Source organism: Notamacropus eugenii, chromosome 6 (genome assembly GCF_028372415.1).
Source record: "Notamacropus eugenii isolate mMacEug1 chromosome 6, mMacEug1.pri_v2, whole genome shotgun sequence".
Classification (NCBI taxonomy): Eukaryota; Metazoa; Chordata; class Mammalia; order Diprotodontia; family Macropodidae; genus Notamacropus; species Notamacropus eugenii.
In genome coordinates, this window is record NC_092877.1 from 139,412,409 (window position 1) to 139,435,769 (window position 23,361).

A 23,361-nucleotide genomic window follows, 5' to 3' on the forward strand; every position below is an offset into this window, starting at 1 on the left:
ACTTACAGCAACCCTTTGAATCAGATAGAACAGGTGTTTTTTGTTTAGATTGTTTCTGTTTTTGACTTTTTTTTTTTTTTTTTACCATTTTGTGGATCAGGATCAGAGAGGTCTAGTGAATTGCCCAAGGTCCTATGGCTACTAAGTGGGAGAACCAGAACCCAGGCCTCCTGACTCCAAGTCACCCTCCAACATCACATGGCTTCCCTGATTCCCTGTAGGAAGCTAGGAGTCCTCAACCCAAGCATGTTGTTACTTTTCCCCCCTCATCCACATAAACTGTCAGAACGCCTACGTAAACACTTGAACAACATCTACAGGCTGAGAAAATCCCCCTTCCCATCTTCACACACTGTCACCAAAGCTGGGTCTTATCTGTCTCCAGAATCCCCACATGCCAACTAAAGCAAGTGCCTGCTCCCCCAAGAGTTCTCCCGCTGGAGGAAAGAGTGATTTCATTCCCCTCCTCTGCCAGATCAATGGGGAGAGTAAGAGGCTGCTGCTGTGGAAGGCTGATATGTATGTGGCTGTCTTACCTTCACCAATATGAAACACACAACAGATATTATTTTTCCAGTGTTTTTAGGCTGTTCAGGAAAAAAAAATTTCCCTGTTTCACTTTAAAACCTCTACCCCATTTAGCTGTTTAACTAGCTACCATTAGCCACTTTTTTAAATAGTCAAGATCTTCATTATGGTTGTCTGTTCTTCACAGTTTGGGTTTTACTCAGTTAACCTGGGCCAATATTTAGTCTGTCTTATTTTAGGTGGGTCGAAAGGGGTTCCTAGGTCCAATAATTTTTTTATTTTAATTTAAAATTAAAAATATATTTTTATAACTACATTTTAATATAACTGATTTCCTTTGTGATCCTCAATATTTTGTCCTATGCATTGAGAAGGGGTCCATAGGCTTCACCAGCCTGCCAAAGGAGTGCTTGACACAAAGAAATGCTTAAGAGTTGCTGATGCAGAAAGTCAATCTATCAGAAGCACCATGTCTGACAAGAGATCTGGGCTGGGTGATGGTAGTGCCAGCCCTTATGTATACCTCCATCAAACAAACCCCTTTCTCTTCACAGCCATGAAAATGTAAAAAGAATTTGAGGCTGCTAGACATCCCATAGAGCTCTGCATTCACTCTTGGGATCTACACAGTACTCCAATCTATAAAACCCATCAAGTTGGCCAACGCTTCTGAAAAAAAAAAAAAACCCTCTTCACTGGCATTATCTTCAATCTTATAAAAAGCATCCTTGGGCAAAGCTGCTTTCTTTTCTCTTGAGAATTACTGAGAGTGATATGGATGAAGAAAGATCAGTGAGTTTATTTCCAAATATTAAAAAGGAAGATGAGGAAAGATTATTATGGACTCTAATTTTCCTAGCTGCCCAAACTCCTGCTGGGTAGTAAGTTAGACCAATAGGAAGGAAAATTTATTCTCATGGAGTAATGTACTAAACGATCCCACAGGGCCTCGACAGTTAATGATCCTCCCTAAGCAGTAACTGCAGAGAATCTTGCTCATTATGCTTTAAGATCTGACATCAAAACATGCACACACACACACACACACACACACACACACACACACACACACACACACACACACACACACACACTACTGATTATAGAAAGCAGTAGCGCTTTGGGCCAGGCCCAGGATAATTTAGCCTTAATTAACCTTGCATCCTCTTGAAACAGCATCAAAATGCTATTTGTGAAAACATTTGGTTTTGCTTTAAAAAAAAAAAATAAGAAACTCTGAATGACTGTATCTGAATGTCACATCAAATAAAGGAATTCTCACTGAGTCATCACCCCAGGAACCACACACTTCACACTCTTTAATTTCTGCTGTAGTTAAAAATATAAGAACCAACAATTTCATGCTTAAGTAAGCCGGGCTCTCTTCCTGAAAGTAGCATTGTCAAAATAGTCATGAAAAGAGCATTGTCATCAATAATAAGGCCATAGAGGACCTTCCATTCAGGGAAGGACTGAAGGCACTTTTACAGCCATTCAGGTCAGCACAAAGGTTGTCATGTGAGAGGAACCTTTGAAATATCACCTCTATCAAAATCACCTCCATGGTTCTAAGAGGAGAGAAGCTACAGGAGGAAAGACATCAATCATGAGTCTGACAGACTTGACCAACAGGCCTGAAGGAAGGAAAATAGTGAACTACCTGAGGTCATTTCAAACCCTTAAGTAATTAATATGTGATTTTGTATGCATATTGTTTCTACAATGATGTATGTACATACACATCTATAAATACATGTTTTTGTTTTTGAGTGATTTTCCATTCATATCTGACTCTTCATGACCCATTTGGAGTTTTCTTGGCAGACAATGGAATGCTTTGCCATTTCCTTCTCCAGCTCATTTCACAGATGAGGAAACTGAGGTAAACAGGGTTAAAGGACTTGCCCGGGGTCATATAGCTAATAAGCATCTGAGGCTGGATTTGAACTCAGGAAGAGGAATCTTCCTGGATCCAGGCCCAGCACTCTAACTGTCCCAGAAGTACATATATGCATACATACATCTCTCTCTGTCTCTGTCTCTGTCTCTGTCTCTCTCTCTCTCTCTCTCTCTCTCTATATATATATATATATAGAGAGAGAGAGAGAGAGAGATAGATATATACATACAAATATAGATATATACATAGATATAAATATATACATTTATATATATTTAGACACATACATGTGTATATGTGTATATATGTGATGTGGTTGTTTTGAGTGCTGAGCCTGCAACCAGATAGACCTGAGTTTGAGTCCTGCCTTTGATACTTACGGGCTATATAACCCTAAGCAAATAATTTGGTGTGGTTTAATGCAAAGAGAGCTGAATTTGAAAGTGGAGGACCTAGGTTCAAATCTCTTGCTTTCCACTGACCCTGAGAAACTGTTTTCTTTTCTGGGTCTCATTCCCTCATCTTAACCCCTGAGATCCCTCCCAGCTCTAGCTTCAGTCTTCACCAATATTATTATTCCCTCACTATTAAGAAGAGTAAATATATCTTGATGTAAGAAAAGCGACTTTCTAACCATTCAGCCTTTCTGAAAGTGGAATAAGTTTCCTTCGGAGGTAATGAATGAATCCCTCCTGATCAGAGGTCTTCCAGAGAAAGATCGATGAGCACTTCCCAGTTCCTTAGATGGAGGAGGCACCAATGAAGTACTTTGATGCTCATGCGATATCAGAGACTATTGGATTCACTGCAAAACCCAACAGCACATGATACAGCCTCAGGCTTAAGGCGCTAACAATGTAGTGTTATCATGGCCCAAAACATTCTGAAATGTAAATGATGTAAAAATCATAAATATTTTTTAAAAATCCATTAGTGGTCAATCAATTGTTGATGACCTTCTCTGTATTTGGTCACTTTGTTCTTTGGATGGCAGACATCTGGCATCAGGATCCACGAGGCCTCTTTTCTGCTTGATAGAACTTGTATTCCTAAAGTTCTAGAAGTTAGGATCACTTCCATGATATAAGGATGCATCAGAAGAAGGCTTTTGTAGAGAAAGAGAATAAAATTCTATTTTTCCACTACTGGTGGAAAATGATCCTGATATTCCTTTTGCACAGCTAAAGAAAATCTGTCTTACCAAATATGCTTCATGGATGTATTTGAGGATTAAGATTAGTTAATTAGGATTAATTAGTTAACAACTTGAGGGATCCAGAAAGACTTCCTTTAGGAGGTGGCACATAAGCTGAGTCTTGAAGGATGTTAAGGTTCCCAACAGGTAGGGATGAGAAGAGAGAACATTCCAGGAATGGGTAGGCAGCAGCCAAGGCAAAGGCAAAACAGATGGGAGATGCAGTGCTGGAGGGAACAAGGGCCTCAGGGATGATCTAGTTGAGCCAGCTATAATGAAGGAGCTGAGAAGTTCTCATAGTGGTGTAACCAGGGCTACCTAACTTCTGGACAGGAAATTTCTCTGTTCTGTTCCTCTAATAAATGTGCTCCTGTATTATGGAAAAATATCCGTAGGCAATCATTCAATGAAAAAGCATTTCTTCATCACCTGCCATGTATCAGTCACTGAGGTTGAGGAAATATTTCTGATAAAACAGGAATCAGAAGGTTCTCATAGTCTTCCTGCCTGTTTCATTTACTGAGTGGTGTATGATCTTGAGCAAATTACTGGACCATTCTTAGTCTCAGGCTTTTCATCTATAAAATCAGTGTAATACCTCTACTATTTGTTTTACTAGGTCACTGTGTGAATTCACACTAGATAATGTAAGTAAAAATGCTTCGTATACAACTGATGTCGCTTACAAATGGGAGAGGGAAAAACTTATTAGGACAGCAATAAATGCCATTTATATCCAGTAGGAATCAGTAAACTCTGACCCATTAGCCAAATCTGGCCAGATCCCTATTTTTGTATGGATTATGAGCTAAAATATTGATGTTTGAAATAAATCTATTTTAAAATACAAGAATTTGTTTCTAAATTATTATTAATATAACTATAATTGTAGAATATAACTATGTATAATGACATAATATATTGTGTCATTATATTATGAAATTATAAAATTATTAAAATTTCAAATAAATATTTCGAATAAATTTATTTAAAAATGTAAAAGCTAAGGCCTTACAAAAACAGATGGCAGGCCAGATTTGACCTCCAGGTCATCATTTGTGGGCCTCTGACATAAAGTTAAAAGAATGCAATCCCTTTGTACAATCCTGTTAGGTAATAATGTACAGATATTGTTGGGATTGGAAGCTCAATTCCGTGTGGACAGTCTCGGGCGGGTAAAGGTGGGAGCTTCTAAATCTTAGAGCTCTCACGAGACCCTCCCAGGAAACGGCAGGGAATCGAGGTGAACCGAGCTATCTCGAGTAATTCCGCCTCTTCCCGTGAGAAACGTGATGGGAGAGAGATCTCCCCGCCCTCGAGATGGTCCCGGATCTGGGCACACTATTGTTATCTAACAGCACGGTATTGAGATGCAAACTGTGTGGCTGAAGGTTAAGTAGGATTGAGGAAGCCTGAAAGCTTGCTTAGCACGTGAGGAGCCAAGAGGACAGTAGGCTCCGCTTTCTTCTTTCCTCTCTCCCCTCCCCCTCTCTCCCCGCTTGTACTTCTACTTCCAATCCCTTAAGATCTTAGCCTCTTTAGGAAATCTCCCCCTCTTCCTCCTAAGGAAGACCCCCCTGCACTTGTAACTAGACCCTGAAATAAAGCTCAACCCTTGTTCGACTCTGGAACGTCCTTTCTCTCATATGAGCATCCGGTTTTGGCCAACCGAAGACCTCGGAGGTGAGGTAAGAAGACTCGGGTAGCCCACACAGGCCTCTAGTCCTAGCAAGATATCATCCTTTCTGTTTCATAGATATGGAGCCAGTAAGTCAGAAACTTGTAGTTACTTGTTTATAATCACATAACTTATAATCAGTAGAGGTTAGATTTGAAGCCTGCCATTCTGATTACAAGGCCAAGTCTAGTAATCCACTCTGTCTAGAAAGTTTTGCAGAGCACTGAGAGGCTAAGTCACAGAGCCAGGATGAATCAGAGGTGGGGCTGGAACCTAGTTCTTCCTGTCTCCAAGGCTCAGTTGCTATATTCTATCCCACACTGCCTCTATCATGGGGCTAGTGACTATGATGACAATGCCAGACATGAGTGGCTATGAGTGAGAACCCACCTGAGCCTCATTAAAACTTCATTTATGAGAAAATCACTTCCTATTCCGTTTGCAAAATGAATCCCAGAAGCAAAAGGGAAAACTGCAAACGAGACTTTCCACTTGGTATGCCTTTTGCGAATGTCAAATATCCCTTGTGTGTGGGGGAAAAAATCACCACGAATACTATTGAAAAAAATGTAACACCAGCCATCTTCGGAGGGAGGAGGGGAAGAACTCAGCAGAATTTTCCAGACACAGGCTTCCTTGGCCTGACTAGCCAAATAGTATGTTTTTTCCTGCTGTCTGCAGAGTGAATGCATTTCTAAAGAAGTCTTTGTGTTTCTGCAAATTACGGGAATTCCTTTGGAGGACAACTGGAAACCCTGGCCTCCAAGCCCAATCAAGATCAAACACACTTGTGCAGACACCCTCCAAAAGACTTTCTTTGAAAGTTGGCTGGAGGAACGTCAGGAAGAAAGTGAAAGAGAAGAAACAAACGTAAAAATATGCTGGTAAATGTAGGATGGATTCACTTTCCTTCCTTCCCTCTCTGTCTCCAAGACCCTTAAACCCTTCTCTAACTGTTAGTCCTTCTCTGGAAAGGGAAAGGGAATGAACTGGATGGCTTCTAATGCCCTCCAAGTTCTCCATGTATCATCCTAGGATTCCATGATCCTCTGGTGTCAAAATAAGGAGAGGAAAGAGAAAAAAAATTAAAAACTGCAGGATTTCTGATATAATAACAATCATGCTTTAATTTTCCTTCAAATCAATTCATGAAGCATTTATTAAATACCTACTGTACACAAAGCACTATGCTAGAGCTGAGTCTAAACACCAACTCAAAATTACCCTTAGCCTTGAGGAGTTTACTTTCTATGTATATTGTACTATTCATTTTTCTATAGCAGTTTAAAGGTAATAAAACACTTTTGTCCCTCAGACATACACAGAGGAGAGGGAAAGAGAGAGAGAAAGGGAGGGAGGAAGAGAGAGAGATCAAGAGAGAGCAAGAGAGAGAGAGGGGAGTAGGGAGGGAGAAGGAGAGCAAAATGGAAGGAGGAAGGGAGAGGGAGAGAAAGCTGATTTAAATATGATTATACCTTTTTTACAGTTGAGGAAAATGCAGCTCGAGGAAAGGTGACCTACCCAGTGTCACACAACCAAGTAGGGAGGCAATGATGTACAAGGGAAAGAGACCCACATCTAAAAGCAGACCATCTCAGTCTGAGTGCTTTCCTTGAAGTTTAAAATCTGTGTGACCTTGGTCAAGCTATTAAAACTCCATGAGCCTCAATTTTCCATCTACAAAATGAAGGGATTGGGCAAGGCTATCTCTGAGACTCTTTCTCAGTTACCCGCACATCACTGTTCCCGTTAGATGATAAGTTCCTTGGAGACAGGCAGTGTTTTTATGTTCTTTGTCTCCCCAGCACTTAGCATGATTTCTAGGACAGAGTAGGTGCTTAATGAATGCTTGCTCACTAGTTCAGCGGCAGACCTATGCCTCAAATCCTCTGATTCTAAAATTATATGTTTTTTCACCTGGGAAGACTTAAGTGAATTCATGAAAAGTGAAGTAAGCAGAGCAAGTAGGAAGAACATTATACACAGTGTGTAATAGCAATCCTGTAATGATGATCAACTGTGAAAGACTTAGCTACTCTGATCAATACAAGGATCAAGCCAATTTCAAAGGATCCAAGACGAAAACTGCTGCCCACCTCCAGGGAGAAAACTGATGACCTTGAATGTAGGTGTAGAACCTATATAAGATTGTACGCTGTCTCAGGGAGGAAGTGGGGAGAGAGGGGAAAAAATTAGATATATGCAAGTGATTGTAGAACACTGAAAACAAAACAATTTAATAAAAAAAGTAAAAAAGAAAAAGAAAACTGATGACCTCTCAATGCAGATTGAAACATACTTTTACTTTATTTTTCTTGGGGGGGTTTTAATCTGTTTTCTTTTGCAAAATGGATAATACAGAAATATGCTTTGCATGCCTTTACAGGTATAATTAATATCAAATTGTTTGCTTCCTCAAGGAGAGGGAAAGGGAGGGAGAGAATTTGAAACTCAAATTTTAAAAAATGAATGATAAAACTTTTTTTAACATATATTTGGGAAGTATTTAATGAAATATATACTGAAAATTTGTCACAAATCCCTCTACACACACACACATTTTAAAAAATATTATACCAGGATGCCTCTCTGTAAGTATACTTCTTTTGAAAGAGAAACCTCTTACAATACAAAATAAATACGTTATTATTGTTTTTCTACAGTATTAAGCACACAAATAGATTTCTAGGTCTATCATAGGCCTTCAATCCCTAATACAGAACCTGTTAATCAATGAGGGCTCATTGACTTACTGATCATATTCCATGTCCAGCACCTAGAGAACACAGTTGAAAGCTTGAGTGGAAGGCAGGACACTTGGGAGTCTGGAGACCCAGCTCTCCTATAGTGCTACGTTCTTTACCAACTTGCACAGCACTTAATCAGATTCCTTGGGACAGATCTCAGATGTAGGTGATAATATCAACAATTTACATTTATAATTTATAAAACACTTTGTGGAGGTTACTTCTCAGAATTGTTTTCCTTACAACAACTCAGCACAAAAGGTAATATAAGTATTATCCCTACTTTACAGTAGAGGAAACTGAGAGATCAGAGGAATTATGTGACTTGCCACAGTTATAAAGTAAATGTTGAACTCAAACTCAAATCTTCTAACTCTAAGCTCACTGGCTATTTGCTAGGTGTTTTTCCCATTGACAGCTCACACCAACTGGATCAGTGATAAGTAGCATAGAGCTGATAGGCAGAGTATCCTAGACTCTCCAACTTGCAAAGGCCCTCACAAGCCATCTACATCATCTGTACCTGACTCAAGGAGCAGTTACAGTGTTTTCTTCTTTTGTACTGATTTTTATATTTTATTTTTTTCTAATTACACATAAACACAATTTTTAGCCTTGTTTTCTTCTTTAATACCAAAAGCATTCTTCTCAAGGTCCAAGTCTCACCATTGCTCCTAGAAAAACATAAACATTTCCTAGTCTGCCATTTACAAGCCTTCTCTACCTATTTCATGACTACCTTTCACAAACTGTACTTTCTAGTCAGACTGAATTGGCTGTTCCCTCATTATTTCATCTCCTGACTCCATACATTTACACAGCTCCCCCTCTCAGAAAACTTTCCTTCGTTCCAGGCTGGCTCCAAAGCCCCATCCTGTGTAAAGCCTTCCCTATTACTCCTCTCTCAAATTATTTTATGCTACACTAATTTGCAAGCACAGTATATCCCTCCTCTTCTCCCAATAGAATGTCTGCTCCTTGAATGTGAAACTGCACCATTTTTCATCTTAGCATTCCCAAACTCTAGCATAGTGCTGTTTAGATAGCAGGCACTTAACATTTGTTGGATTTAATTTAATTCTCACATCAACCCAGGAAGTGGAGGAGGAAGGAAGTACAGCACGTAGGGCAAATATTATCACCATTTCATAGATAAGGAACTTTAGACAAAGTTAACTGAATTAGACTATATTACACATCTGGCATCTAATGAAACTGTAACAGACATCCAGAATCCTAGCCAAGTCAGATACAATACTGTGGACTTCCTTTTCCAGCTTATGGAAAATTGACTAAGGTCAGTGCCTGTTACTTAACTCAACAAGTGTCTATTTTACCAAGGTTTTCCTTGGATAGCCAGCCAATCAAGTATTTATTAAGTACTTACTATATGTCAGGAAAGTGGCAGGTCATGTAAAAAGGGAAAGTGTCCCTGCCATGCCACTTGTCTTCAAACATCTCAACAAGCTAGGTAGAAGCAAACACTCTATTTCTTTCCATTTTACAGAACAAAGCTCTAAGAAAGAAAGAGTAAGCCACAGAGTGGTGAGCAAGCTGCTCTCTGACTCTAATCCAGGTCTCTTGACTTCAACCACAGGGCTCCCTACACTAACCCACACCAGTTCTGTAGCTGTCAACAAAGTATGGAGGACTGCTTTTAGCAAAGGCCCAGACAGACATTCGGGTAACTCACTGTGGATTTGACTATTTCTACAGTCTAATTAATAGGCTTACGGAAACCTGAAAGCAAGCACTGGTCCAAAATCAGTTGAGATGAGATAGGAGAGAAGGTTTTAAAAAGAAGAAGGGGATGGCTTGGTGGTTAAAATGAAATTGTATTTCAGCACTTTTGCAGAGATGATTAGCACGAATAACACGCACACACACATGCACGCATGCACGCGCACGCGCACACACACACACACACACACACACACACACACACACAGACACAGAAAGGGGAGATTCAAAGATACGGTGGCTGCCCAATCACTCACCTGTGCCTGTGGTTTCCAGATTGCTACCTTCACACCCAAACTTAGGCTCAATAAAAAGAATAATCTACCTAGGTTCCCCTTGACCTGAGCAGGCCCTATTTTAGATGGAACGTCACCTCCATCCAAATATAAAATGCATTCACCATAAATGTCACTTCAGGTAACTTCATAACAAGATTGATGCAAGCCCATTGCAAACACTGCCAAAGCTTAGCAATGCAGAGAGCTCTAAGGGATCATCAGGGACTGTCAGAGATCATCAGAGACCATCCATCACTGTCAATTCCAAGAGAATATCCAACATTCACAGCATTTCTCTTCTTGGGCATCCTAAGGCTAACCAAAGTCGTGCATTATGTCCCACTTACTCGGGGTAATTTTTTACTGACCTTGTCTCTGATTAGACAGATCATACCATAGCATCACATTCATTCCACAATATTGTTAAAAAATATATTTTCCCCATCACAAAAAGATAGTTATAACTTGAGGTGAAAGATTTAAGGATGGTTCAGTCATGCCCAACTCTTTGTGACCCCATTTGGGATTTTACTGGCAAAGATACCAGAATGGAAAGCCATTTCCTTCTTCAGCCCTTTTTAAAGATGAGGAAACTGAGGTAAACATAATTAAATGACTTGCTTAGGGTCACACAGCTAGTGTCTGAGGGCAGATTTTTGAACTCAGGCCTTCCTGACTCCACACCCAACTTCTAATTTGGAAACGTTTAACAAAATAAATAAAAATACAACACAACATAGATAATATTAATTTTTGGTTTTCTAAGCCAACATGCAGGCTGAAGAGATCTATTTCTATTGGATTTGACATTACTGGACTAGATGACATCTCGCATCTCTCATTTTTTTTCTTTTTAGTATTGGCTTCCTATGGTGTTGTAGTAAAAGAAATGGACAAAGAGTCAAGGAATTTGAGTTGAAATCTCAGCTCTGCCACTTACTGCCTGGACAGCCTTTGACAAGGGATTTCACCTCCATAAGGCTCTCAGAGAATTCACCTGTAAGACAAAGGAGTTGGACCAGATGGCCTTTCAGGTCTGCCATGGCCCAGTGCACTCTGAAGCCCGTAGATTGAACAACAATGGTTCCCTGCCCAAACTCCACTCAGTGGCTGGTTTTTGGACCTTCCTGGCTTGAAGTGAATGTCAATAGTAACTGTTTCTCTTCAAAACAACAGCTCTGAGGCTTCCGCCCCTCCTGGGTGATTGATTGATTGATTTTCTGTTTAAAGGGGCCATCTCTCTGACTATGTTTTAAAGAGGTCTATTCACAGAATAAGCATTACCTCATTTTAAGTGAGTATCTGAAAAGACCTTAGCCTAAAAAGCCAAGGTCTCCCATTGCATCCTGGACCTTCTCAAGTCATGCTGATGAATATCTGGTCACTGGATCCAGATGGCTCTGGAGGAAAAGTGAGGCTGGTGACCTGCCCAGCCCTCCCTCACTCAAGACAAAGGCAAGTGCAAGTCCTGTCATCATTTCTCTGATGGCATGGTGTTCTTCGGCAACAAAGGATGAACACAACATCTTCTTCTTACACTATGAGGTAGTTGTGAACAGTCACACTATAGTGAACCAGAGATGGAGGAAAGATGTCACTAAAATCCTGATTTTTTTGATTTTATACTGTGAAATTCAATGAGTTGATTTTTCAAATCCTGTTAATTCACCTGAATAGCTAAAGCTCCAATCCTTTTTCAGTGATTAACTTTCAACAACAGTTTGGTTCTTAAATGTATAATTCTCCAAATCATTATTTTAAATGTATAATTTGGTTTTCAAGGGTTATTTCTGGATTTATTTGTAAATTATCTTTAGTTTCATCTGGAGGCCAGAAAATTCAATTAGGTTTCACATGGTAAAAACATTTCCTGATTCTTCTAAGTTTATCTGAGTGCATTGTAAATCTGAAAGTCTGGGTTGTTTAAATCATAAATCACAAGCCCCAAACCCAAATTCTCAACTCTAGGCTTTACATATCAATTTTAAAAGGTGGTTTCTGGAGAATGACCTAGATATAGGTAGGTATGTATGTATGCGTGTATGTATGTATATGTATAGAGATATGTATTTTTATGTGTGTATAGGTATAGATGTGTATATATGCATATGTGTCTTTGTGAGTGTGTATATATGTATAAATATGTATACATGTGTGTATAGATATATTTTTGTGTGTGTATAGGTATGTATGTGTGTATGTATACATATATGTGTATATGTGTGTGGGGGAACAGCTCTACTTAATATATAAAGATAGCAATCTAATGGAAGTGTAAGAATTAAAGAATTTAAGTCGTTGGACTATGAATCTTACATTCCTTATATTAAAAGTAGGCTTAGAAATATAACCCCACACTTAACAACTGTAAATGGGTGGTGGCATTTGGATTATCCCACTGTGGTCTGGATCTAGTCTATGGACTGAAGAAGTAGTAATTTCTATTATATGTTTATCTTTACTATTTGAACCTGGGTTTTAAAGAAAAGTAGAAAGCCGTGTCAAACCATAGAACTCAATCCAGGGATGAGAAGATTTAGGACTGAGTATTCTGAATGAGGGGAGGAGCAAGGCAACTCCACTATCTATGGACATTTTCCATCTCCTAGTTTCATCATAACATAAAAAAGACTTGGCTTTCAGTACGTGAGGCATTGTTTACATAGAGCTGGTCCACCTCTGAAAATCAATCAAGTAAATGCCCATGCTATGAGTTCACAGGATTATAGATTTAGAGCTGGAAGGAAACTTAGCAGCCATCAAGTTGACCTACCTCATTTTACAGAGGAGGAAGCTGAGGCACAGAGACATTGTTCCCAGGATCATACCATCTAGTGCATGAGGCAGGATTCACACTCAATTCTTACAAACTCCAAGTCCACTGTTTCATCCATGATACCATAGTGCTTAATCTCTAGGACCCAGTGAATCCAGGTCACTGCTCTTTCTTCTACAATTTAAGTCAAAATGAAGGCTTGTCCCTATAGATCAAGTCAGTCAATAAGCATTTCTTAAGTACCTACTATGTTCCAGGTACTGTGCTAACTACTAGAGATACAAAGAAAGGCAAATAGCTGCCCCTGCTGTCCAGTTCACAATTTAGTGGCAGAGACAACATTCAAACCACTATAAATTTATTCTCTCTCTATATATATGTATAGAGATAGATATATAGATGTACACATACACGCTTGCACATAAACATCCTCTCTGTGTATACAATACACATATACTATATATACATACATATACATACATATATACCTGTGTATGCATATATGTGTATGCATATGTATGTACTCACATACATACATATATGCATATGTGTGTGTGTCTGTTTTGAGGCAGTCTCAGAAGGAAGGCACTATGGTTGAGGCAAATCATCAAAGGCTTCCTTTAGAAGGTGGGATTTTAGCTGGGATTTGAAGGATGCCAGGAAGCAGAGTTGAGGAAGGGGAGAATTCCTGAAATAGCGGAAATAGAGAAGTTGGGAGATAGAGTACTTTGTTCAAGAAAAAGCAATGAGGCCAGTGTGACCAGATCACAGAGATCCAGTGGTGGGGCAAGAGGCAGCAAAGATGACTAGAAAAACAGGAGAGGACTAGGTTCTAAAGGGGTTTGAATGAAAAAGAGGGGATTTTGTCTTTGATACTAGAAATGATCAGGAACCACTGGAGTTCACTGAATGGAAATGGAATGTGGTATGGTCAAATCTGTGTTTGAAGATTAATTAATCAAGTAATTAATTCTTTTGAGTGGAGAATAGACTGAACTGTGGAATGCAGCTTGGACCAGTTCACATTGACAAAACCAGAGCTTGGTCAGAGAACTCTTTAGAAAGAAAATTTACAATCTAAGACTTAAGTAAAAGCACTTGCTCACATCAGTAAATCCTAGCAGTAACAAACTTTTCTGTAATGTTTGCTGAACTAACTCTGTAAGCAAAGTCCCTGTGACTATTATTAAGTGATTTAACCATACTCTAGACTGATAACCCCCAAACCCCACTCCAGCACCATTATCTCATCTAAGTTTCCCTATTCTCCAACTATAAGATATCTCTATTTCGATATACCCCAATATGCAAATACTCAATGGACCTGTGATTTCACCAATGCAGGTACTCCCTCCAGTTATGGAGAGCCTAGCTCATCTAAGCCTATGCGTTGTAGATAATGTATTCTTGTCTTTCATCAATTCTTCAGCAAGGGTCCAGATAAAATATTAGGGTCTTTCCTCATTTTCTCCTGACCTCGCAACAATATTATTAGGATACTGACCAAATTGTATTTGTCCAAAACTATACTCAGCATGGTGCCTTCTAAAAGAACTATCCCTCCCAACTTTATGTTTTTTTCTTGCCTTTCTCTCAGTTCTGAGTGCTACTACCCCTTCGAGCATCTTAAAATTGAACTTCTAAATTACTACAACAGTCTCCACTGTTTTGATTTCCCCCACTGCATCCTATCCACCATTGGCAGATTGATCTTTCTAAAACACTAATTTCATTATGTCACTTCCCTCTGGGGTTTTTAACTTTCCCTTTCTTGTTTCATAGACCCTTTGGCAATCTGGTAAAGTCTTTAGATCCCTCTTCAGAATGATATTTTTACATGAATAAAATAAAATTCATAGGATTACAAAGGAAACCAGATATATTGAAATACACTTATCAATTTTTTTTTCATTTAAAAATTCATAACCCCAAGAGTAAGAACTCCTGCTCTAGGTTGAAGTCCAAAGTTCTTCAAGGCTCTCATTAACCTGGTCCAATCCAACCTGTCTAGTCTCATCTCTCATGATTCTTTCTAACACAAATCATTCATTCCATGAGAGATACATAGCCTTTTCACTGTCCCATGAATATGCCATACTAATACAATGCCTTACATATAGTAAACTGTTGAATTGGATTCCCAATTCTATATCTTCATTCACAGTATTTTCCTTACCTAAGCTACCTTTCTTTCCCCCACTGCTCAGATGACTTAAATTCTTTTCATCTTCCATGAACCATTCATTGACCCGTTAGTTCACAGCCCTCTTCTCTAAACTTGCTAGTACTTACTAACTATAACTATCATTTTTGAGAAGCAGAAGAAGGTAGTTGTTAGAGGTCTGGTCTAGGTGTCAAGAAGATCTAGGTTTGATTTCTATTGCTGACATATTGACCAGGTGACCTTAGACATTGTTCCTTACCTTTTTAGTACCTCAACTAATTCTCTAAGACTGTGAGGTGCAAACGTGCATTGTTAGACGGAGTCCTCATTTCCTTCTTGGGGGATTTCTTAAAAATGATGAAATCACAGTTCTAGCCAGGAAAAAAAAAACACTCATTTTAGCACATATTAATGTGATACTTGAAGAGCCATAACTAGGACAGAGTAACCAAGACTCTTCTCCAGTGTTGAAATTTAGAAGATACTGACAGAACAACCCCACCATATGCTTTCTTTGACCAGTGGCCATATACCACCCCGCCGTTTGTCAAGGTCTCCCTTGCAGGAACCAGATCTCCAAGGTCACAGAAACCTTATGGTGACCCAGAGCACATCTCTTGTGTTGTACCCAAGAGAATTTCTCATCTCTTCCTCTCTGCCATCTTGCTCCAGACTCACTAAGTCTTCCTCACAACTCTGGCACCATGTATGTTGACTTAATTATTTCAAACATCTTTGCCTTGTCTCCTAAATTACAACGTAGACTTCTACTCAGAGAGGACTCTGTATTCTGCCATGTGGTGTGCTCCCCAGTTATTATCGTATGACTGCAGGTAGATCATAATAATTTTAAAAAACCTATTTGTTGAATGGCTAAATGAATAAAGCATTTGTGCAGAAATGTTGTTGAACAGGGGAAATTAAACAGACAAAATCCTGGCCCAAAATACAGCGACCCAGACGACATCCTCTAGCAAAGTGTGAAAGGCAATAAGAAAAAGTAAAAATACAGATGAGAATGCATGTGAATCAATAAGAATACTGATTGCATACACCCACCTACACAAATGTAATCACAGACATGTTGCCTGGACGAAGGATAGGTCAGCTACAAATGCCTGTCTTATCAAAGGCCAGAGATTGAAATACTTGTTCTCTCCTTCTTTCTACAGGTGAGAGTAATGTCTGACAAATGACTTTTCACACACACACACACACACGCACACACACACACACACACACACGCACACACACACAAATCCATTGGGAATTGTACAAATGTAGCCGCAAGGCTAAATAGGAACCCTTTCTTTCAATATCTTAGGGAATTACAAAACAGAGTCAAACTTCAAAATCTCTACCTCCTGTTTCCCTTATAGGCAGTGAAGTCACAAACAAAGATAGTGCAGCATCCTAATAAATTCTCCAGGGCCTTTAGCAAACATAACATAGCGTGTTACATGAAATACATGGTATTTGGCCTAAAGTAACCAAACGTCTCCCTGATCTGAAGGGAAAAGGAATGGATTCTCATTTCCCTAATGGGCTGAGTTTCCCTTTATAACTATGTAATGTAGCAACTGCTCCATCTGAGAAACCTTGGTTGGTTTTTTGGGGGAGGTTGATATGGGACAGGTAGTTGGAAAGGTTTCTATTTTTGATCATGTTCAATGTACATTATCATAACCCAGGGAGATATCATTATAGAACCATAGATTATTAAAGTTATAAGGGACCTCAAAGGCATCTAGTCCAACCCTCTCATGTTAAAGATGGGGAAATCGAGACTTAATGAGGGAGAATGACTTATCCAAAATACATATAGCCAATTAAAAAAGACCTGAGACTCAAATTCAAGTCTTTTGGTTCCAGAGGCCCAGTACTTTTTCTACTACATCAAAATGTTATCCAGTCCAGCACTGAATTCAGCACTGTTCAAGGGAGGCAACAAGGTTAACTACCCTCCCAAATTTAACTTGGCTATTGGAAGTTCCACTGATGCTTATAATGTGATAGGGGAGAATCTGGAAGCAGATGGTTTATTTTTAGTGAATAGGGAATAAAAGAGAAGAATTAGCTTGTAAGGAATCCATCTGGCCTGGAACCCCTAGAGTATAACATTTGTAATTAGGTTTTCATAGGTTCAAAGATGTAGATTGTGAAGAGAACTTTTCTTCTTGTTGTTTTCATTTCGGTTGTGTCTGACTTTTCTTGACCCCATTTGGGGTTTTCTCGCAAAGATACTGGAGTGGTCTGCCATTTCCTTCTGCAGCTCATTTTGCAGATGAGGAAACTGAGGCAAACAGGGTTAACTGACTTGCCCAGGGTCACATGGCTACTAAGTGCCTAAGGTCAGATTTGAACTCAGATCTTCCTGACTCCAATTCCAACACTCTATCCACTATACTACCTAACTGTCCTGAAGGGACCATAGATGCCATCTAGTCCACCTCTCTCATTTGTAAAAATGAGGAAATCCAACATAATACAATAAGCATTTATTAAGTTCCTACCATGTACAAAGTGCTATGAGGTGCTGGCAATCAGAATAGCGAATGAATCTGATTGGTCTAAGAAATTCCCAAGTGAGGAAATCAACCATGCAGATTGATATATCCTCTGCAATTTCTAATCTAGAGTACTGAGAAATTAAGTCACATGGGCAGTAAATGTCAGAGGCTAGACTTGAACCTGGGTCTTCCTGGCTTTAAGATCAATACTCTATGTACTAGCCCTTATTACATCTCATGGGACTAGAAAGACAAAAACACTATCATCCCTGCTCTCCAAGAGACTCCATTACATGAAGGGAAGGGGGCACGTGAAGCACATCATGTACCCAGTTATGTACAGACAATAATAACATGCCTTCCCACAGGAGGCATCACTTCTGCTGGACTTTGAGGGATTCCTAGGGTTCCAAGAGGCAGAGGTATGGAAGGAGTGCATTCCAGGCACAGGGACAGAGTGGGAACTGGGTGGAAGTGGCTACTGTGCTTCCACTGGGATTCCTTTCTGAACCTATATACAGCCTTGAATTCCAACGCCTTGCCGTACAGTAAGAAGAGCGAGAAGGAAAGAATCCTGAATGTGGAAAGGACTGACTGGCAGAGTTGCAGTTAAGTCAGTAAGTGCAAGTGATGTAAAGAAGGCCAATTCTCTCTCATAAACCCCAATAAATATCTAAAAAGGACCTCAGAAAAACCAATGGTACAGAACACTAAAAAATAAGCATAAGTAGACATCTTCATCCCATCTAAAATCATATTTAAGAAGAAATGGAAACAGAGAGAGAGACAGAGACAGAGAGAGAGACAGAGACAGAGACAGAGAGACAGAGAGAGAGAGAGACAGACAGAGAGAGAGAGAGAGAGAGAGAGAGAGAGAGAGAGCGAGCAGAATTGGAAGGAAGAGCTATATCAGCAAATACAGTAAGAACTCAGATAAACATGGAAGCTGGTGGAGATGTGTAGAGAAGCCACGCCAGGAAAGGCATCCCCACATCCCATAAATGACCCTGATGTCAGCAAGACACTTTGGTCTGGAAGTATATGTAAGGCGTGGGGGGAAGGAGAGAAGGAGGAAGAGGAGGAGGGGAGAGGTTCACAAGCCTGTCCAAACTATTCATTGAGGCTCTGAAACCAGATCCTGGTCCTATCCTATATGAACAGAATTGGGAAACAGAACTAGAACTTACATATAAACAGGGAGTCAGGCTATAGTCATGTACTCCCTGGAATCCTTGGAGCCACATTAGGTGAAAGGGGCCATAAATAGGAGATGAGATGCCAGTACCATATTGGGTGAGCAAATGACCAAGACCAGTGACATCTCCATCATCTCACTGGATAAAAGTGAAAACATATATTATTTAAAAAAAGAACTAGAGAAAATATATGTGTCCATCAACTGGAGAACTGCCAAACAAATTATGATAAATGAATATAGTGAAATATTATTGCACCATCAGAAATGAAGAAAAGGATTGATTCTGAGAAACTGGGGAGAGCTTCTGTGAACTGGAGTAAAGGGAGCGGAGGCGGGAGATCAAATCATACAACAGCTGCAACTTGCAATGGAAGACAACCATGAAAGACCTAAGCTCTATGATCATTCAGTAAGCCATCATGAGTCCAGAAGACTGCTTCCCTCCTTCTGCCTTTCTGGCTAGAAGCACAGAATGATCAATTTTTAGACATGATCAATGTATGAACTTGTTTTGAATGACTGCACTTGTTTGACTCAAGGGCTAACTTTTTGAGAGGATCGTACTCAGGGGAAGTGTGGAGGACAGTTAATAATACTAGAAATAAAAGAAGAAAGAAAAGAACATCAATAAAAAACAAAAGACAACAAAAGAAATTTCAGAAGGGGACACAGACAAGCAGAGCAGTGTCAGAATTACCATGTTAAATTTTAAATGTAAATTATCATCATCATCATCCAACAAAGAACTACAGATTTATGCCTTCATATTCCTTCTTGGGGGAACATTCATTGTAATTTGTCAAGATCATCATAATAAAAAAAAGATTTAAAAGAGAAGGAAAATTATTAGTGTTATTTATCCCTTAGCAATAACTGCATAGGAAAAGAGAGGGACGGCAGATTTGGGGATGTGTCTAAGGGTTCCTATGTTAGCTGTTAGCTTAGGTGATAAAAAAAAAAAGGAAGACTGCTGAGAGGCCTGGAAGTGCCCATCATTTAGCCATGGAACAGGATATGGTCTCTGGGGTTGTGCTTGGTGAACAATCTTAGTCTGACTTCCTTGCAAGGAATGTTGTACTTAAAATCAAAGGAACTGGCTTTGAATTCTTGTTCTAGAGCCTACTACCTATATCTCAGCAAAGTCACCTAATCTTCTAAGTGCCTCAGTTTTCTCATCTGTAAAATGAGGTAGCTGGATTAGATCACCTCGAAGTTTTCTTTCAGCTCTAAATTTATGGTCCTACATCCTTAGTTCTAGATTTCTTAGGATATTTTCATTCCCCCCAGCCCTGGGTCTTCACTTTTAATTTCTTTGAAAAACCACCTCAAACATGTTTTCATTCATTTAATCCCAAACCTGGTCCCATCACAAAGGACTGCCCCCATCAGTTCACAGTAAAAGAAACATTTAGAAGTGTAATGAAGGGAAGCTCTTGTCTTTGCTTTAAATCTGAAAAGTCTGGGGGAAAAAACCTTCCACTTCTTTTCTTTCTTTCCTTTTCTCTCCTCCCAAAGAGGTGTGCATTAAACAGCTCTTTGCTCTGACAATGACTTTTTTCCCTATGTGACTCTATGTTTTGCAGCACAGTTGAACTGGCCTTGATGGAAGAACTGAGCCCTATGTGTGTCAGAAATTCTATTTTTTGCTTTCATATTGAATAGACCGGTGCCCTTTCATAAAGTCGAAAGTGTTTGAGAAGATGAATACAGTAACGTTATTTGACCTTTCTGGGCTCTGAAGAATTCAGATCATAAATCTCAAATGGAGAAGAAAAAGAATGCATTAGTGAAATTATTCCAATCCTTCCTTTTGAGACTTAAATTGGCTTTAAGGGAAAAACACAAATAGAACCACATGGTAGAAATATACTAGATATTTCAATTTCATTCTGCAAGCATTTTTTAAAGTATTTGCTATGGGCCAAGCACTAGGCTAGGCACTGGAGATACAAAGACAAAATAAAGCTGACTCTACCCTCAAAGAACTTGGATTCCCTCAGGGAAGCTCACATTTGATGACTATAGATATTAAATTGTGTGTGTGTGGGGGGGGGAGTGAGTGTGGGGGTGTGTGTCTCATTTTCTAACAATTAGAGCTATCCCAAAGTACAATGATCTGCTGTGAGTTGTACTGTCTGTCCTCCTTAAGGGAAGTCTTGAAGTTATAACTGGATAACCCATTTTGGGGAGAGGAGATTCTTTTTCAGGTATATACTGGACTAGATGACACTGAGCTAAAATTTGGATTTTTTGATGCTGTGGCAGCCTGAGTATCTCTTGTTCACCAGACAATTTTGTACTAAAATATAGAGAAAATATATATGTACACACACACACACACATATACATATATGCATTTTATTTATTTGTATAAAATTATGTATTAAATTTTATAGAATTTCATACATAAATTTAAAAAGTAAATGAAATGGGCCAGTAACAGTGAGGGGAATTAGGAAAGGTCTCTTATAGTAGGTGTCAGCTGAACTAAGCATGGAATGGGGAGGAAGGAGAACATTCTATTTTAGGTAAATAATTCAAAAGCAAAGAGGCAGGAGGGACAAGGCGGTACATGGAGAACTTGACATAGGCTATTTGGGCTGAAATGTAGAGTGCATTCAGGGGAATGATAGAGAATCAACGACATAATACAGTCATTTTACTGACTGTGCTAATGATATGTAATTATATTTTCATGTTTAAAATTCACTGGGTGGTCATTTGAATGTGAAAGAAAGGATAAAGGCTAGAAATGGGAATACATGCATACTATTGTGTTTCTACTTGGCATTCTCTTTGTGGCTAATTGATATAGTCTGGTTAGATTAGACACTTTCCCTCAGAAGGGGGACATGAAAATAGAAATGATACAAATGGCTAAAAAGTCCAAAAGTACAATCCTAGACCCCCAAAGGAATTCTACAATCTCATGGGTTTACTTTTACTATAAGTATTCATGATTGGTATAGCCAAAGATACTTGGTACCTACTTACTATAGATTCATATATATATTTTTTAAAAGGCTTTATCTCTCTCACTCTCCCTGAGTCTAAAACCACCCATCTACCTCCAAGCTACTAAGATCTGTCCTGGATTTGGGGGCACAGTTGGTCTCTGTTGGATGGGTGCTGTCTTCCTTACCAGGACCAGAAACAAACAACTGAGACAGAGTGGTGTGGTGTTTCAGGAACAAAATAATAGACCTTATATCTATAAAATGATAGATAAACTAGAGAGAATGCAAAGGAAGATAAACAGAATGGTGAAGGACTTCAAATCCATGCCATAAGAGAATCAGATGAAAGAAATGAGAATGTTTACCCAGAAGAAGAGAAAAGAGTTTGGATGGGGATATATCTTCATTCAATTACTAGAAAGTCCATGATTAGGCAAGTTTTTTTTGACACCAGAGAGAAAAACTGAAGGCATCAAGGAGATGGTACAATGAGGTACAATCTAGACCTCATGAAGAACAATGTTTTTTTTAGAGTTATCCCAAAGAAGAATATTGTGCCTTGAATGCTACTGCCTTTCTTCCTTAAGGAAAGTCTTCAAGGCATAACTGAATACCTCATTTTGGGAGGAGTTAAGAGTGTAGATTCTTTTTAGGTATATAATGTACTGGATAAAACTAAGCTACCAAACTAACTCTGAAATTTGGATTTACTGTTTCTATGATGGCTTCAGTTTCTCCTGTTCACCAGACAAGTTCATACTAAGAATACTACCCTATGAATAAACCTCATAGTTGCATCAACTGAGTTTGAGCCTCTTAGTTTGTGCCTTGAAATCCTGGAGAGGATTGGTAGATTAATGATGAGAAGTTTTTGGAAGGTGAAACAGGGCACTAAACATGAATGATGAGAGCCTGCTGGTGTATGACAATGATACATCTTTCAACGAGAAGATGTATTTGCTTGTTTTCTGAATAACTTCTGTATTAACTTATTTTCTGAAGAGCTGAATTTCTTAGCAAATCTCAGTTGGGTGAATAGCATGAGATATGGAGAAAAGAAGCTCGATTTTCTAGAAAATAAATGGAATCTTTCCGTCATTTTCTTGAAATATGATCATGATGTTATTTACTAGCAAAAAGTAAGCACTATCAAAGAATCAAATTTATTTCCTACTATATACTCTTTAACAGGTCTCCAGAAAATGTGTGATTATTTTCCAGGATTAAAAAAAGTTTTTTTAATGATTCAGTTAATCATAATTTATCTGTGACTGCTATTTATATGACAAGTAACTATAAGGTAATGAAAGTGACTCCCTTGTATGGTCTTTGGATGTCAGTCACATGATTATTATAGCTCATATAGCGGTCTCTTTCCCATACAGGATCAATCAACCAATTAATGCCATTTATTAAGTGCCTACTATGTGCAGGCACTGTGCTAAGTGCTGGATCTCTTACCATTTCAGGAAAAAAATAACTCTTCACCTTGCCATCTCTTTCTGGAAAGCACATGGCAAATAGTGAGACTATGCAAATAGTGAGACTATGCCAGAGGGGAGAAAAGATTAAATGACATATTGGACGATGTTGAATTAAATGATAATTTATGATAATAAGGCACTGGGCTCTAAGCACCTAAATTGTGGTACTTGGAAAGTAACATATACACATACACAAACACACACAC

The 23,361-nt window shown here is 39.0% G+C and overlaps 1 protein-coding gene across 4 annotated transcripts in view; it reads right to left on the minus strand.

Moving 5' to 3' along the window:
- Positions 1 to 23,361, minus strand: part of INPP4B (inositol polyphosphate-4-phosphatase type II B) — a 958,716-nt gene that overhangs the window by 401,260 nt on the left and 534,095 nt on the right. Inside the window, exon 1 of one of the 4 annotated variants that reach the window (XM_072621132.1) lies at positions 15,266 to 15,347. The exons of the other annotated variants lie outside the window; for them this stretch is intronic. The gene's annotated coding sequence lies outside the window, so the exon portion shown is untranslated. Of the gene's footprint in view, positions 1 to 15,265; positions 15,348 to 23,361 lie in introns of those variants that run through there. 4 annotated transcript variants of the gene reach the window in all.